We start from the raw sequence: 15,187 nt of genomic DNA on the forward strand, positions 1-15,187 counted from the left end.
TTAATATTGTGTAACATATTGTTCATATTCGTACCATGTTGTATGAAACCCCCTAAAGTCAGGGTCATTGCATCTAAAATCGTGTTGGCATCTTCGTCTACACTTAAAGGGGTTTTCCCCACAAACAAAAGTTCATTTTAATCAATAGATCTTGGAAAAATAATAACTTCTACAATTGGATGTGTTTAAATAAAATGTTCCTGTGCTGAGATAACCAAGCCTCTAACCAATTCCCAACTGAAAAGAATATAAGAAAAGAGAAAAACAACCTTTAAAAACAAGTAAAAATACAGTTAGGGAAGTCTGACAAAGAGACATTCCTCTGTTGGACAGAGGATCAGGGCTACACAAGGGCCTGAGCACATATCTTATACTTCAGTATAATCACCAAAGAAGCACAGTATGTGAGAAACAATAAATAATACCAGCCATATCTCTTATAATATCTTGGGCAGGCACATTTCAAAGAATTCAACAGGATTTGCCCCCTCAGCTTTTTCCGGAACACCAACCAAATTAAATTTGTTTCTGCGTGACCTATTATCCAGGTAATCTTCTTTGTTAAAGAGTAAGGTTACATTCTGTATATTTTTCTTGAGTTTCTTTTGCATAAAGGCAGTTGATTTTCTATGGCATTCACTCTGTCTTTCATCTCTTTGATTCTCTCATTAACATTTTGCAGGTCTTGCCTCATGGAGCTCACTTCCTCCTTTAAGCCCCCCTTTACCGGGTGGTAGAGCCATGGTGCAAGGAGGGACCGGAGGGGCATAACTAGGGACCTCACCCAGACCGACCTTGGCTATACGGCGGGTTAGTCGACTCCGTGAACCAAGGAAGGACCGGGAAGGTGGACCAGGTGCTACTCCGGGACTGACCTAGTGTGTGAGCAGGCGACTCCCATGGGACTGACAGCTGACACTGACTGGCACGGCAGATAGGCAGGTAGATGGGCACGGGTGGTAGGCAGGCTCGTCTTGATAGACAGGCTGGTGGATGCAACTGATGAACAGGCAGGTGGGCACGGCTGATAGAAAGGCAGGCGGGCACGGCTGATAGGCAGGCGGGCACGACTGCTAGACAAGCTGGCGGGCACGGCTGATAGACAAGCTAGCGGGCATGGCTGATAGACAAGATGTAGGGCACGGCTGATAGACAGGCAGGCGGGCACGGCTGATAGGCAGGCAGGCACGGCTGATAGGCAGGCAGGCGGGCACTGCTAATAGACAGGCAGGCGGGCACGGCTGGGACCTGAGGGCTGACAAGCATGTTAGAACACTAACTTTCAACATTGCACAGGCACCTCCAACTTAGAGGAGGTGCCTTAAGTAGGAGATGTAGGAGCCGTCTCTGCTAGGGGAGGGAGGCGAATGGCAGAGACGCCGACGCTATACCCCACACTCATAGGGAGGTCAATGTCTTATTACAGGCAGGAAAAATATATATCTTTGTACTGTGTTAGCCAGAAGATAGAAAATATTTAGATTTGAAAGTCCTCAGTGGTTGATACCTTTTAATGGCTAACTGAAAAGATGGTAAAAATTGCAAGCATTCAAAACTACTTAGGTCTCTTCATCAGGCATAGTATCAGGCTATATGCACTCTGCATTTTTGATGCATTTTCGCAGTGTTTTTTTCCGAGTGGAAATGCACCAAAAATGCTAGGTAATCCGTGTGCCAGCTAATGCAATGACAATCCTGATGAGCTGTGCACATAATCAGGAATTTTCCTGACAGGATTGTTATTGCGTTTAAATTCACAGCATGTCCATTTTTTTCAGCATTTCTGCAGCGTTTTCCACCCATTGAGTTCAATTGAGCCGCAGCAAACTCCACAGGTATAAATATATTTGCGGATGTTTGCTGCATATTTGACTGACTCAGTTCAAGTCAATGAGTCAAATACGCCCCAAAAACACACAAAGATTGGTACCTGGGCCAGGGAAGAAGAATTCTCCTCCCATCATCCGCTGATAACAGCGGGAGCAGACGCGGCTGAGGGGAGAAGTAGACTCCTCAGCCGGTGCCTGTGCACAGTGTTTAAAAAAAAAATAAAAAATCTTCATTAAAATAAAAAACACCTTATTCTCACCTGTCCGGCATCCTCCCGATGTCCCCCGGCGACCCGATCACCCGGCAGTCGGCGATGCACTGATGGGAGCGCGATCGCTCCCGGCAGTGTACATCGCTGCACTGCCTGGACTGAGTTCACCTGAGTTCATCAGCTGAAGATCAACTGAGAGCTCCGGGACGTCACCTTACGGTACCGGAGTTGCGTGGGGATTTTCCCATGAAACACTGATGCAGTAAATAAGGTCACTGGGGCTTATCAGCTGATTTTCAGCTGATGAACTCCAGTGAACTCAGCTCCAGCAGCGCAGCAATGTACACTGACAGGATTGCTGACAGGAAATTCATGAAATAATTTAAAAAAAATTGACGTGGGGCTTCGCACTATATTTGTGTCCAGCCAGGTACAGCAGGCAGGAACGGGCTGCCCCCAACCACCAGCTGCCTATTTGTACCTGGCCGGACACAACAATATAGGGAAGCCCTTTTTTTCTTAATTATTTCATGAAATAATTTAAAGAAAATTGACGTGGGGCTTCGCCCTGTTTTTGTGTCCAGCCAGGTACAACTAGGCAGCTGGGGGCTGGAATCCGCAGCGCAGGGAGGCCCAAGCTTTCTGGGCCACCCCCGCTGCAAATTGCAGTCCGCAGCCACCCCGGAAAATGGCGCGTTCATAGAAGCGCCATCTTCTGGCGCTGTACCCAACTCATCCAGGGCCCTGATGCGGTGGCTCACTGGGTAATAAAGGGGTTAGGGCCAGCTTGGCATTATCAGCTGGCCCTAAGCCCGAAATTCATGGGGTCACGCCAATATTAGACATGACCACCATGAATTTCTAGTAAAGTATTTAAAAAAAACACAACACCCAGAAAAAAGTCCTTTAATTGAAATAAACACACAATTCTTTATTGTTCTAAATTAAACCATACTTACCATCACGCCCATTCCAGCTGAAGCCAACGATCTCCTGAAATAAAAGAAAAATAATAAAGCAACATCATCCTTACCTTTCCATGGTTCCCATGACAGCTTCAGCTCTGCTACATCGAGATGACAGGCTGGACCGCAGCAGAACGCTGCCATCCAGCCTGTCATCCCGCAGACACTGAGAAGCGCAGGCTTGCTTGCGCTCCACAGTGTCTCTCTGTGAGGGCATCCAGATGAGCCGAGTTAATGTCCAATGAACTCGGCTCACCTCATGCACGTCACTGACAGCGTGGGAAAATTCTCCTGCACTCAGCGCTTCAGCGTGGGAGAATTCTCACGCTGAAGCGCTGAGTGCAGGAGAATTCTCCCACGCTGTCAGTGACGTGCAGGAGGTGAGCTGAGTTCATTGGACATGAGCTCACCTTATGCACGTCACTGACAGCGTGGGAGAATTCTCCTGCACTCACCGCTTCAGCGTGAGAATTTTCCCACGCTGTCAGTGACGTGCATGAGGTGAGCCGAGTTCATTGGACATGAACTCGGCTCATCTGGATGTCGTCACAGAGAGACGCTGAGCAGCGCAAGCAAGCCTGCACTTCTCAGTGTCTGCGGGATGAGAGGCTGGATGGCAGCGTTCTGCTGCGGTCCAGCCTGTCATCTCGATGTAGCAGAGCTGAAGCTGTCGTGGGAACCATGGAAAGGTAAGGATGAGGTTGCTTTATTATTTTTCTTTTATTGCAGGAGATCGTTGACTTCAGCTGGAATGGGCGTGACGGTAAGTATGGTTTAATTTAGAACAATAAAGGATTGTGTCTTTATTTCAATTAAAGGACTTTATTCTGGGTGTTTGTGTTTTTTTTAACTTTGACTATGGGGTTAGTAATGGGGGTGTCTTATAGACGCCTCTCCATTACTAACCTGGGCTTGATGTCAGCTGGCATTATAAGCTGACATCAACCCCAACCCTATTACCCCCTGCCACCGCACCAGGGCAGCGTGGAAGAGCGAGGCTAAGTGCCAGAATTGGCGCATCCTATGAATGCGCCATTTCTGGGGCGGCTGACGGCTGGTGTTTCTAGCCTGGGAGGGGGCCAATATTCATGGCTCCCTTCCTGGGCTATTAATATCAGCCCCCAGCTGTCTGCCTAGCCTTTGCTAGCTATTAAATTAGGGGGGACCCCACGTCATTTTTTTTGGGGGGTCCCCCATTTTAATAGCTAGTAAAGGCTATGTATTCAGCTGGGGGCTGATATTAGTAGCCTGGGAAGCTCCGTGGGTATTACCCCCTTCCCAGGCTTCAAACATCTGCCCCAGCCGTCTGCTTAACCTCCGCTAGAGCCTAAAATTAAGGGGAACCCCACGCCAATTTTTTTAATAATAAATCCTTTATTTTAATACTAAATGACAAGTACAGTAACCAACACTATCACTGTACTTCATATATATGTGACTGACATGTTTCTATCTATCTAATCTATGTGTGAAGCTCTATTCTGTCTGTTATAAATTGTCGGGTACCGCTGCTGAATTGCCGGCCGGCTTTTTTAAAGAGACGGTGCATGAAAACACTAATATTTTTTTTGAAAAATCCTTTACGCTAAATGACAAGTACAGTAGGCAACACTGTCACTGTACTTCGTATATATGTGGCTGACATGTTTCTATCTATCTAATCTATGTGTGAAGCTCTATTCTGTCTGTTATAAATTGTCGGGTACCGCTGCTGAATTGCCGGCCGGCTTTTTTAAAGAGACGGTGCATGAAAACACTATTATTTTTTTTGATAAATCCTTTACGCTAAATGACAAGTACAGTAAGCAGCACTTTCACTGTACTTCGTATATATGTGGCTGACATGTTTATATCTATCTAATCTATGTGTGAAGCTCTATTCTTTCGGTTCTAAATTGTCGGGTACAGGTGTATGCCGCTGCTGAATTGCCGGCTTTTCATGTTTCACTGTTGGCACTGTACCCATCGATTTGGGCAATCACTGTAATGCCACAACCACCATGGCTGTGGCATTACATTGAGTGGCAGACAATCCCTGCATGATTGGTGCTCTAAATAGCGCCAGACATGCAGGACACGCTTTTGGTGCACGAACAGTTATCGAACATAACCTCGAACAGCCAAATTTTTTGCAAATCGTTCGGGTTCGTCGAACAACTCGAACACCGCCCAAAACAGCTCGAATTTGAGATTGGCGAACAGTTCTAGTCGAACACCGCTCATCTCTAAATAAAACCCAGCACTCGAAGACTCAATTGATTTTCTTTTTTTAATAAAGTGGATAATAAAGAATACAAACGTTTCGGTCGCATAGGACCTTCATCAGTGTATTAAAACAACAAAACAAAAATTGAAGAAATAAATAAAAGACAGTCATTATGTGGTGACAATGGTCAAGTGAAATATATGTCATTATATAATGCATAACATATAGGTATGATAACTGTAAACTACCTGGAATGGGATAAGGAGCGGGAGGGGACAGGGAAGGAAGGGAAGGGAGCATGAGGTAGATGTCCCAGAGATATAGATAAGTGGAAGGAGAACATACCAGTATTCAGCGGTGAGGTTGCCTAGAGTGGGCTGAGACCACAAAGAAGGCTGTAAAGAGAGAAGGTATTGGTTATAGGAAATAACCTGTGGACCCAGAGAGAGGCAAGGGATAGGCACATACCTTATTTGTGCAAGTAGGATATAGATGGATATATGGGAACGCGGTATCCACCGCTTGTTCCTAATGGTGTCAGGTATGGGATGTGGGTGGCAGGCCTTAAATAGGCGGTGGGTGGATCCAGTGTGGAAAGATAGGATAGCAATGGTGGCAGTGAGGCGCCGAAATTGCACATGGGATTGGAAGGAGCTGCCGGACCGGAAGTGACGTGGCGGCCCCGTCACTAGGTCCTGGAGCATAGCGGTTGTCACGTGAGCAGAAGTGACGTGCCGCTTGCGTTCCAAGGCGGGGGTTGTGCATTCCTGTGTGCGGCTTGTTGGCATGAATGATTAGAACAAGGGGTATTGTAAAGATGGGGAGAGGGAATCCAAGGAGGGGACATCAGGAGGGATCAGGGAAGGAGCAGGGATCTAGGAATGATACTAGAAAACAAGAAAAAGAGTGTTAGATTGCACAAAATAGTTAGCAAAAATACATGATGTCTGTAAATGGCAATGGCAATTATATATATACATATATATATATATATACTGTATATATATATATATATATATATATATATATTTATATGTGTGATAGCATTTATGTATAGTATTACTTAGATTTTACTCTGTAAGTGTAACATACGTGTAATAACAACAAAATTTAGATAAAATTTTAAACTTTTTAAACTTGAACCAGTAGATCCCATCTCTTATTAAAATATATATCACTGGCTGGAAGCATTTTGTGTTAGTGTCCGAATTGATATGGGTTCAACGCGAAGGTTATGAAGCAATATGATTATATAGATAGTGTTTTAGGTGAATGAGAGAAGGTAATATTCTCGATTAAGTCCCCTGGGTGTAAGAGATTGTAATTCATGAATCCAATAGGCCTCCCGATGCTTAAGCATATGTATACGGTCACCCCCTCGGCGTGGTGGGGGTACATGATCAATAACCTGGAATTTAAGTTGTGAAATTGTGTGACCGGCTGTTATGAAATGGTTGGGTAATGGTAGTAGTAAGTTCTTGCAGCGTATGGTAGATTTATGTTTCGATATGCTGTCCTTGATGGATTGTGTTGTTTCTCCAATGTAGATGAGCCCGCATGGACATTTGATCAAGTAGACCACAAAGGATGAATTACAAGTATAGTAGTCCTTGATTTGGTATTGTTTGCCTGAGTGTGGGTGGTAGAATGTATTACCTCTGCTGACGTTATTACACTGGTAGCATTGTAAACAAGGGTTTTCGGGTTCGAGAGAAATCTTTGTCAGGGTAAGGTTTTAGTGGTACCAAAGTCAGCTCGGATAAGTCAATCTCTGATGTTGGGGGCTCTTTTGAAACAAGGTAGGGTACAGAGGGATATGCTGTTTGTAGTATTTTCCCATGTTGTCTGATTTTCTTATGGAGGATGAGTACAGCTGGATGATACGTATGTACAAAAGGAATGCGGTTAGAGGTAGTGGGGCGTGTGTTGGCCTCGGGTTGCATGGATTTCCTTAGTAAATCAGGGGGATATCCTCTCTCTTCAAATTTACTTTGCATTTCTTTAAGTCTAAGGTCACGGGTGACCGGATCACTTACTATCCATTTCACGAGATGCAACTGTGACTTGGGAATTGAAGAGACAGTGGATTTGCGGTGTAAGCTGTCAAAACGAAGTAGCTCGTTACGGTCAGTGGGTTTGACATAGAGGTCAGTCGAAAGTGTCCCCTCTTGATTCTTGATGGCCCAAGTGTCTAGGAAGTTGATAGAGTCTGGGTCAGAGGAAATAGTGAATTTAAGCCCATCCCATGCTGAATTTATGGTATTGACTCGACCGGACACCTCCATATGCAGAATATATCGTCTATATATCTTTTCCATAGAATGGCAAGAGTTTTATATAGTATGTTGAGGTAGATGATATTGTCTTCAAATGTAGTCATGTAGCAATTGGCATAAGGAGGGGCTATATTAGAGCCCATAGCGGTCCCCTGTCTTTGGAGGTAGTAGGTGTGTTGGAACAGGAAAAAGTTTTTGGTCAAAACCAAGGTGAGGAAATCTATATATGGGATCTACTGGTTCAAGTTTAAAATTTGATCTCAATTTTGTTGTTATTACACGTACGTTATGCTTACAGAGTAAAATCTAAGTAATACTATGCATAAATGCTATCACACTTATATATATATATAACTATCTATATATATTTTTGCCATTGCCATTTACAGACATCATGTATTTTTGCTAACTATTTTGAGCAATCTAACATTCTTTTTCTTGTTTTCTAGAATCATTCCTAGATCCCTGCTCCTTCCCTGATCCTTCCTGATGTCCCCTCCTTGGATTCCCTCTCCCCATCTTTACAATATCCCTTGTTCTAATCATTCATGCCAACAAGCCGCACACTGGAACGCACAACCCCCGCCTTGGAACGCAAGCGGCACGTCACTTCCGCTCACGTGACCGCCGCTATGCTCCAGGACCTAGTGACGCGGCCGCCACGTCACTTCCGATCCGGCAGGTCCTTCCAATACCATGTGCATTTTCAGAGCCTCACTTCCACCAATGCTATCCTATTTTTCCACATTGGATCCACCCACCGCCTATTTAAGGCCTGCCACCCACATCCCATACCTGACACCATTAGAAACAAGCGGTGGATACCGCGTTCCCATATATCCATCTATATCCTACTTGCACAAATAAGGTATGTGCCTATCCCTTGCCTCTCTCTGGGTCCACAGGCTATTTCCTATAAACAATAACTTTTCTCTTTACAGCCTTCTTTGTGGTCTCAGCCCACTCTAGGCAACCTCACCGCTGAATACTGGTATGTTCTCCTTCCACTTATCTATATCTCTGGGACATCTACCTCATGCTCCCTTCCCTTCCTTCTCTGTCCCCTCCCGCTCCTTTTCCCATTCCAGGTAGTTTACAGTTATCATACCTATATGTTATGCATTATATAATGACATATATTTCACGTGACCATTGTCACCACATAATGACTGTCATTTATTTATTTCTTCAATTTTTGTTTTGTTGTTTTAGTACACTGATGAAGGTCTTATGCGACCGAAACGTTTGTATTCTGTATTATTATCCACTTTATTAAAAACAAGAAAATCAATTGAGTCTTTGTGTGCCGGGTTTTATTATATATTTATACTCGGCTTGGCACCGTACCCGTGCATCAACCTATACCAGGAGAGCGATAGTTTATCTACAATCTAAGGTTATGGTTTTGAACTGGACTCTCTGGGCTGCGGGGAGCCAGTGTAGGGATTGAAAGAGAGGAGAGGCCAGGGAATAGCGGGGTAACAGGTGGATCAGTTTGGCAGCAGAATTTAGGATAGATTGGAGGGGTGTGAGAGTGTTAGAAGGGAGGCCAGAGCGCAGGAGGTTGCAGTAGTCGAGGCGAGAGATGATGAGGACATGCACAATTGTTTTTGCAGATTCTTGTTTGAGGAATGTGCTGATCCAGGAGATTTCTTTTACTTGGGGTCGGCATATTCCTCACCCTGATCTTCTTTCCTCCCACCATGCCGAGCACCCGGAGACAACTGATCCCACACTTGGACACTCCGAAGAGCTGTTTTGTCCATCTTTCCATTTATAGATTCTGGCCTCTCGCTCGGTCGGCTTCAACTGGGGCAACAGGATATCGCATGTAGCGATGATCAAATATTTGAGCAGCCATGATCACACGAAGGTGACAGTGGGAAATTGCAATTACAGTCACAAGAGGTGGATGACGATGAGATGCAAATAACAGAAAGTCAGTAGGAAGACCAGGGTGCGGAAGTGTAAGACGAGGTGGTGGACGATGAATTCACTGATCCAACCTGGTAATGTGACATGCATAGCGAGGACAGCAGCGCAGAGGGGAAGGAAGTCATAGCACCACAACAGGTAGGAAGAAGCAGTGGGGTGGCAACAGACACAAGGCGGGCAACTGTTCCCTAACACACCAATACCAGGGAAGTTGCCAGTCCAACTGCTAGGTCTTCCCGAGTCTGGCTCTATTTTAAAGACTGTACAATTAACCCCTAAAAGGCCATCTGCCATGCCAGCATCAGCAGGGACAGCAAGACTACCAGCCTGAACACCACCAGCATGCTTAGGCACATGACAGCAAAGCACTCGAGTAGTTCGGCCGAATGCTAGGGTCCAGAAATAGTGGAAATGCACCAAAAATGCTAGGTAATCCGTGTGCCAGCTAAAGCAATGACAATCATGGTGTGCTGACAGGTTTGTTATTGCATTTAAATTCACAGCATGTCCATTCTTTTTAGCATTTCGGCAGCATTTTCCACCCATTGAGTTCAACTGAACCACAGCAAACTCAACAGGTATAAATATATTTGCGGATGTTTGCTGCGTATTTGACTGACTCAGTTCAAGTCAATGAGTCAAACACGCCTCAAAATCACACAAAGAATGATACCCGGGTCAGGGACAAAGACTACTCCTCCAATCATCCGACAGCCGCTCCTGCTGATAATAGAGGAAGCAAGCGTGGCTGAGGGGAGAAGTAGACTCATCAGCCGGCGCCTGTGCACGGTGTTTATAAAAAAGTAAAAATCTTCATTTAAAAAAAAAACACCTTATTCTCACCTGTACGGCGTTCTCCCGATATCCCCGGGCGACCCGATCACCCGGCAGTCGGCGATACACTGACGGGAGCGCAATCGCTCCCGGCAGTGTTCAATGCAGCACTGCCGGGACTGAGTTCACCTGAGTTCATCAGCTGAAGATCAACTGAGAGCTCCGGGATGTCACCTTACGGCACTGGTGTTGCGTGGGGATTTTCCCATTTAACATTGATGCAGTAAATAAGTTCACTGGGGCTTATCAGCTGATCTTCAGCTGATGAACTCCAGTGAACTCCGCTCCAGCAGTGCATCAATGTACACTGACAGGAGAGATTACACTCCTGTCAGTGTATAGTGCTGTTTTCTACAGCAGAGACATCATTGATTGATGTGGCTACTGTAGAAGTTACCTGGATTGCCATGGGACACTTGGATTATGTCATGACGGCGGAAAGGTGAGGGATATGGTTGTTTTTAATTTTTGTTTTTATACAGGAGACGAGGGATTCGGGGATTGGGCATTAGATGAGTATACAATGTTTTTTATTTTTAAATAAATTATTAAAACCGTTTGGAATTTTATTAAAACCGTTTATTAATTTTATTTAGACTATTCTGGCCATGTTTTTTGAAAAACCATCAAAAACCTTTACTACGGGGTTAGTAATGGGGGCATCTTATAGACACCCTCCATTACTAACCTGGACTTCATGTCAGCTGCCAATACAAGTCTGACATGAACCTCAACCTTATTACCCCACTCACCACTGCTACACCACAGTGGGAAGAGCAGAGACTAAGCACCAGATTTGGCGCATCTTATGAGAGCTGATATTATTTGCCGTGGAGGGGTCCAGGATCCATGGCCCGTCGCTGGCTATTAATATCAGCTTGCAGCTGTCTGTTTAACCTTTTCTGGTTAGATTTTATAGGGGGACCCTACGTCAATTTTTTTCTGTGGTCCCCCTGTAAACAAACCAGTAAAGGTTAAGCAAACAGCTGTGGGCTGTTACTAATAGCCAGGGAACATTTTTGGCTACTGGTCCCTTCCCCGGCTACTAATATCAGCTCCCAGCGGTCGGCTTTACCTCTGCTGGTTATGAAAATGTTGCAGGAGCCCACAACATTTTTTTAAATTTTATGCCATGTGCCCACGATCTGGACATTGCAGCACTTTGGACGCAGCATATTTTTGCTGCGTCCAAAGCACTGCATTCTATTGTACACAGGTAAATCCACATGTGTTCACTGAACCATGCGGATTTACCGCATTCAATACATTCTAGTGGTCAAATTTCTGTTTCGGAGACTAGCGAGTTTGTAAGAGAATTTGACATGCTGCGGTCCTGAAAGACATGCCACATATCAATGTCCGCGGGTGATACGCAGCCTCAGATGCACGAATGGTGGACATGGGATTTCTAGAAATACCATTCACTATGCTGTAACATCTGAACGCTGTGGGTTTGATGCTGCATTAATATGCAGCTTCAAACCCGCAGCGGCTCCTGATTGTGGGCACGTACCCAAATTCACTCTGAACATGTCAATTTCTTTCTCCGCTGCAGATTTTGACAGATTGAAATATCATTATATGCGGTGGAGCTGCAAAAGCACATCAAAAAACACATTCAAAACCGCTTACAAAATGCATCAAATACGTGTTTTTCTGCAGCGTTTTTCCTGCCAAGAGATGCAGAACCTTAAGGAATTTTCTACATTCAAATCCTGAACATGCGTACATAGCCTTAGGCATACTATGCCTGATGAAGAGAGTTTAGAAAGTTTGCAATTTGTTACCATCTTTTCAGTTAGCCATTAAAAGGTATCAACCACTGAGGACTCTCAAATCTAAATATTTTTTTATTACAGGCAGTAACTGCAGAAAATATTTCCTTTAGAGTGGGTTCCCCAGTGATTTTACTAGGAATTCACCCTCTCTTTAAACCACATACCTTCTGAGAGACTTGAAGCTGCTTAGGTGATTAATTCTCCTCAAGTGTAGTGATGAGCAAGCACTAAAGTGCTTGGGTGCTCGTTGCTCGGGTCGAGCAAATCGTAATGCTCGGGTGCTCGACCCGAGCAATGAGCCAAATATAAGTCAATGGGAAACTCGCTTGGCATGGTGGGAGGAAGGAAGATCAGGGTGAGGAATATTCCGACACCAAATAAAAAAAATCTCCCGGATCTCATCGTCATCCACCTCTTGTGACTGTAATTGCAATTTCCCACTGTCACCTTTGTGTGATCATGGCTGCTCAAATATTTGATCATTGCTACATGCGATATCCTGTTGCCCCAGTTGAAGCCGACCGAGCGAGAGGCCAGAATCTATAAATGGAAAGATGGACAAAACAGCTCTTCAGAGTGTCCAAGTGTGGGATCAGTTGTCTCCGGGTGCTCGGCATGGTGGGAGGAAAGAAGATCAGGGTGAGGAATATGCCGACCCCAAGTAAAAAAAATCTCCTGGATCAGCACATTCCTCAAGCAAGAATCTGCAAAAACAATTGTGCATGCCCTCATCATCTCTCACCTCGACTACTGCAACCTCCTGCTCTCTGGCCTCCCTTCTAACACTCTCACACCACTCCAATCTATCCTAAATTCTGCTGCCCAACTGATCCACCTGTCCCCCGCTATTCCCTGGCCTCTCCTCTCTTTCAATCCCTTCACTGGCTCCCATTTGCCCAGAGAGTCCAGGTCAAAACCATAACCTTGGCATACGAAGCCATCCACAACATGTCTCCTCCATACATCTGTGACCTAGTCTCCCGGTACTTACCTGCACGCAACCTCCAATCCTCATAAGATCTCCTTCTCTACTCCCCTCTTATCTCCTCTTCCCACAATCGCATACAAGATTTCTCCCATGTATCCCACCTACTCTGGAACTCTCTACCCCAACATATCAGGCTCTCGCTTACCGTGGAAACCTTCAAAAGGAACCTGAAGACCTACCTCTTCCGACAAGCCTACTACCTGGAGTAACCACCACTCTATCATACTGCTTCATGACCAGCTCCACTGTTTCCTCACCCATCCCTTGTAGACTTTGAGCCCTAGCGGGCAGGGTCCTCTCTCCTCCTGTACCAGTCGCCGTCACGTTTTTGTTCAAGATTATTGTTGCTATGTACACCCCTTTTTCATATGTTTAATAATAAATAATAATAATAATGTGGTCCAGACTCATGGCTACTGAGACTGGACCATGTGGAAGACAGGGTGGTGGTGGTTGCAAACTGACTGAAAGCATTATCTATTTATCTGCTATCCAAACAACAATATTTTCACACTGGTCTGGCTTCAAAAGTGTTATTCTGTGGCCCCCTAGAAAGTGGGACAGGAAGCTAGGTCAACATGATGTGGGTGCTTATTGTGGTCCCTTAGCAATCACAGTTTCATCTTGCCCACGGCCTCGGCCTCTGCGTGCACCATCACCATTACGTCCACTTCCCCGTCCCTTTCCACGCACCTTACCCATTTTAGATGGAGTTTAATATTTGGCACATTGCCAAAAATATCTGTATTATTACCGTTGTAATATAGAATCACATCAGATGACCACGGTTTTAAGCAATGACCTGGGATGCAGAGATGCTTCCAAGAGTCTTCCCCATGCTGTTCCCATTTCATTTCCGCACTGTATGGATGTGTTTGATCATGTCTCACACACCATATGGCCAAATAAGGTAGTAAAATGTTAAAATTACATTTACTGATGAACGTATTTTTCAACGCTGAAATAAATGTAAGAGAGCAAAAATGCATCAACAACACTACATGTGAACATAGTCCAAGGTGTGGAGGAGAATTTTTGTTTATTGTTATTTATTTTGCCTTATATACAAGTCATGACCCTGGAAAGGATGTTTCTTAACATTTCTTCCAGGAAAATCCATTTTGGCTTTGTTTTTGGATGTTTTATTGTGAGTCCGTAAGAGTGGCGTAATACTGTGACAACATTGTTCACAGCAGTGACCTGGGAGTCAGAGATGCTTCCAGGCGTCTTCCTCATGCTGTTCCTATATCATTTGAGCATCATTTTCCATCGATTTGGCCAAATTATAGGCCCTCTCCAGATCTCCGGGGGGGCTGCCGGAAAAAACTGATCCCACACTTGGACACTCCGAAGAGCTGTTTTGTCCATCTTTCCATTTATAGATTCTGGCCTCTCGCTCGGTCGGCTTCAACTGGGGAAACAGGAGATCGCATGTAGCAATGATCAAATATTTGAGCAGCCATGATCACACGAAGGTGACAGTGTGAAAGTGCAATTACTGTCACAGCATGCTCAGGCACATGACAGCAAAAGCACCAGAGTAGTTGGGCCGAACGCCAGGGTCCAGAAACAGTGTCTGCGGGTGACACCACTGCCTCTTCTCCTGTTGTACATGCAGGCCAAGCCTCTGTCCATGATGCAGGCGAAGATGCCTTCCACCCTGAATCTTTTTTTGCACACTTGCAACCATCACCGCCAGCAACCACATCCACGTCCTTGTCCCAGCGCAGTGTTCAGTTGTCCCTACCCCAGTCTTTGGAATTCAAACGCAAATACACAGCCACCCACCCACAGGTCCCAATACTAAACTGCCACATTTCTCGATTGCTTGCACTAGAAATTTTGCCTTTTAGGCTTGTGGAGGCGGAAGCTTTCTGCAACCTCAAGGCGACGGCTGTCCCTCCATATTCGGTCCCCAGCCACCTCTATCTCTCTAGGTGTGCCGTCCCCGCCTTATACAAGCACGGGTCACAGAACATTACCCGTAGCCTCGAACAGTGAGATGCTCAGGCGAGTACCGAGCAGTTGCGAGCAAGTAGAGGGGAGCACCCAAGGCCATTACCATCATACTGTGTGCCGAAGCTCTATTCTCTTCGCTCAATGTCCCCTCCAATATTAAGGACTGAGACCGGAGTGTGTCCTGCACTGGAGGATTCTCTGTACT

The sequence above is a fragment of the Phyllobates terribilis genome, unplaced genomic scaffold, assembly GCF_046119375.1.
Source record: "Phyllobates terribilis strain yellow unplaced genomic scaffold, ASM4611937v1 Scaffold_4__5_contigs__length_816908805, whole genome shotgun sequence".
Lineage (NCBI taxonomy): Eukaryota > Metazoa > Chordata > Amphibia > Anura > Dendrobatidae > Phyllobates > Phyllobates terribilis.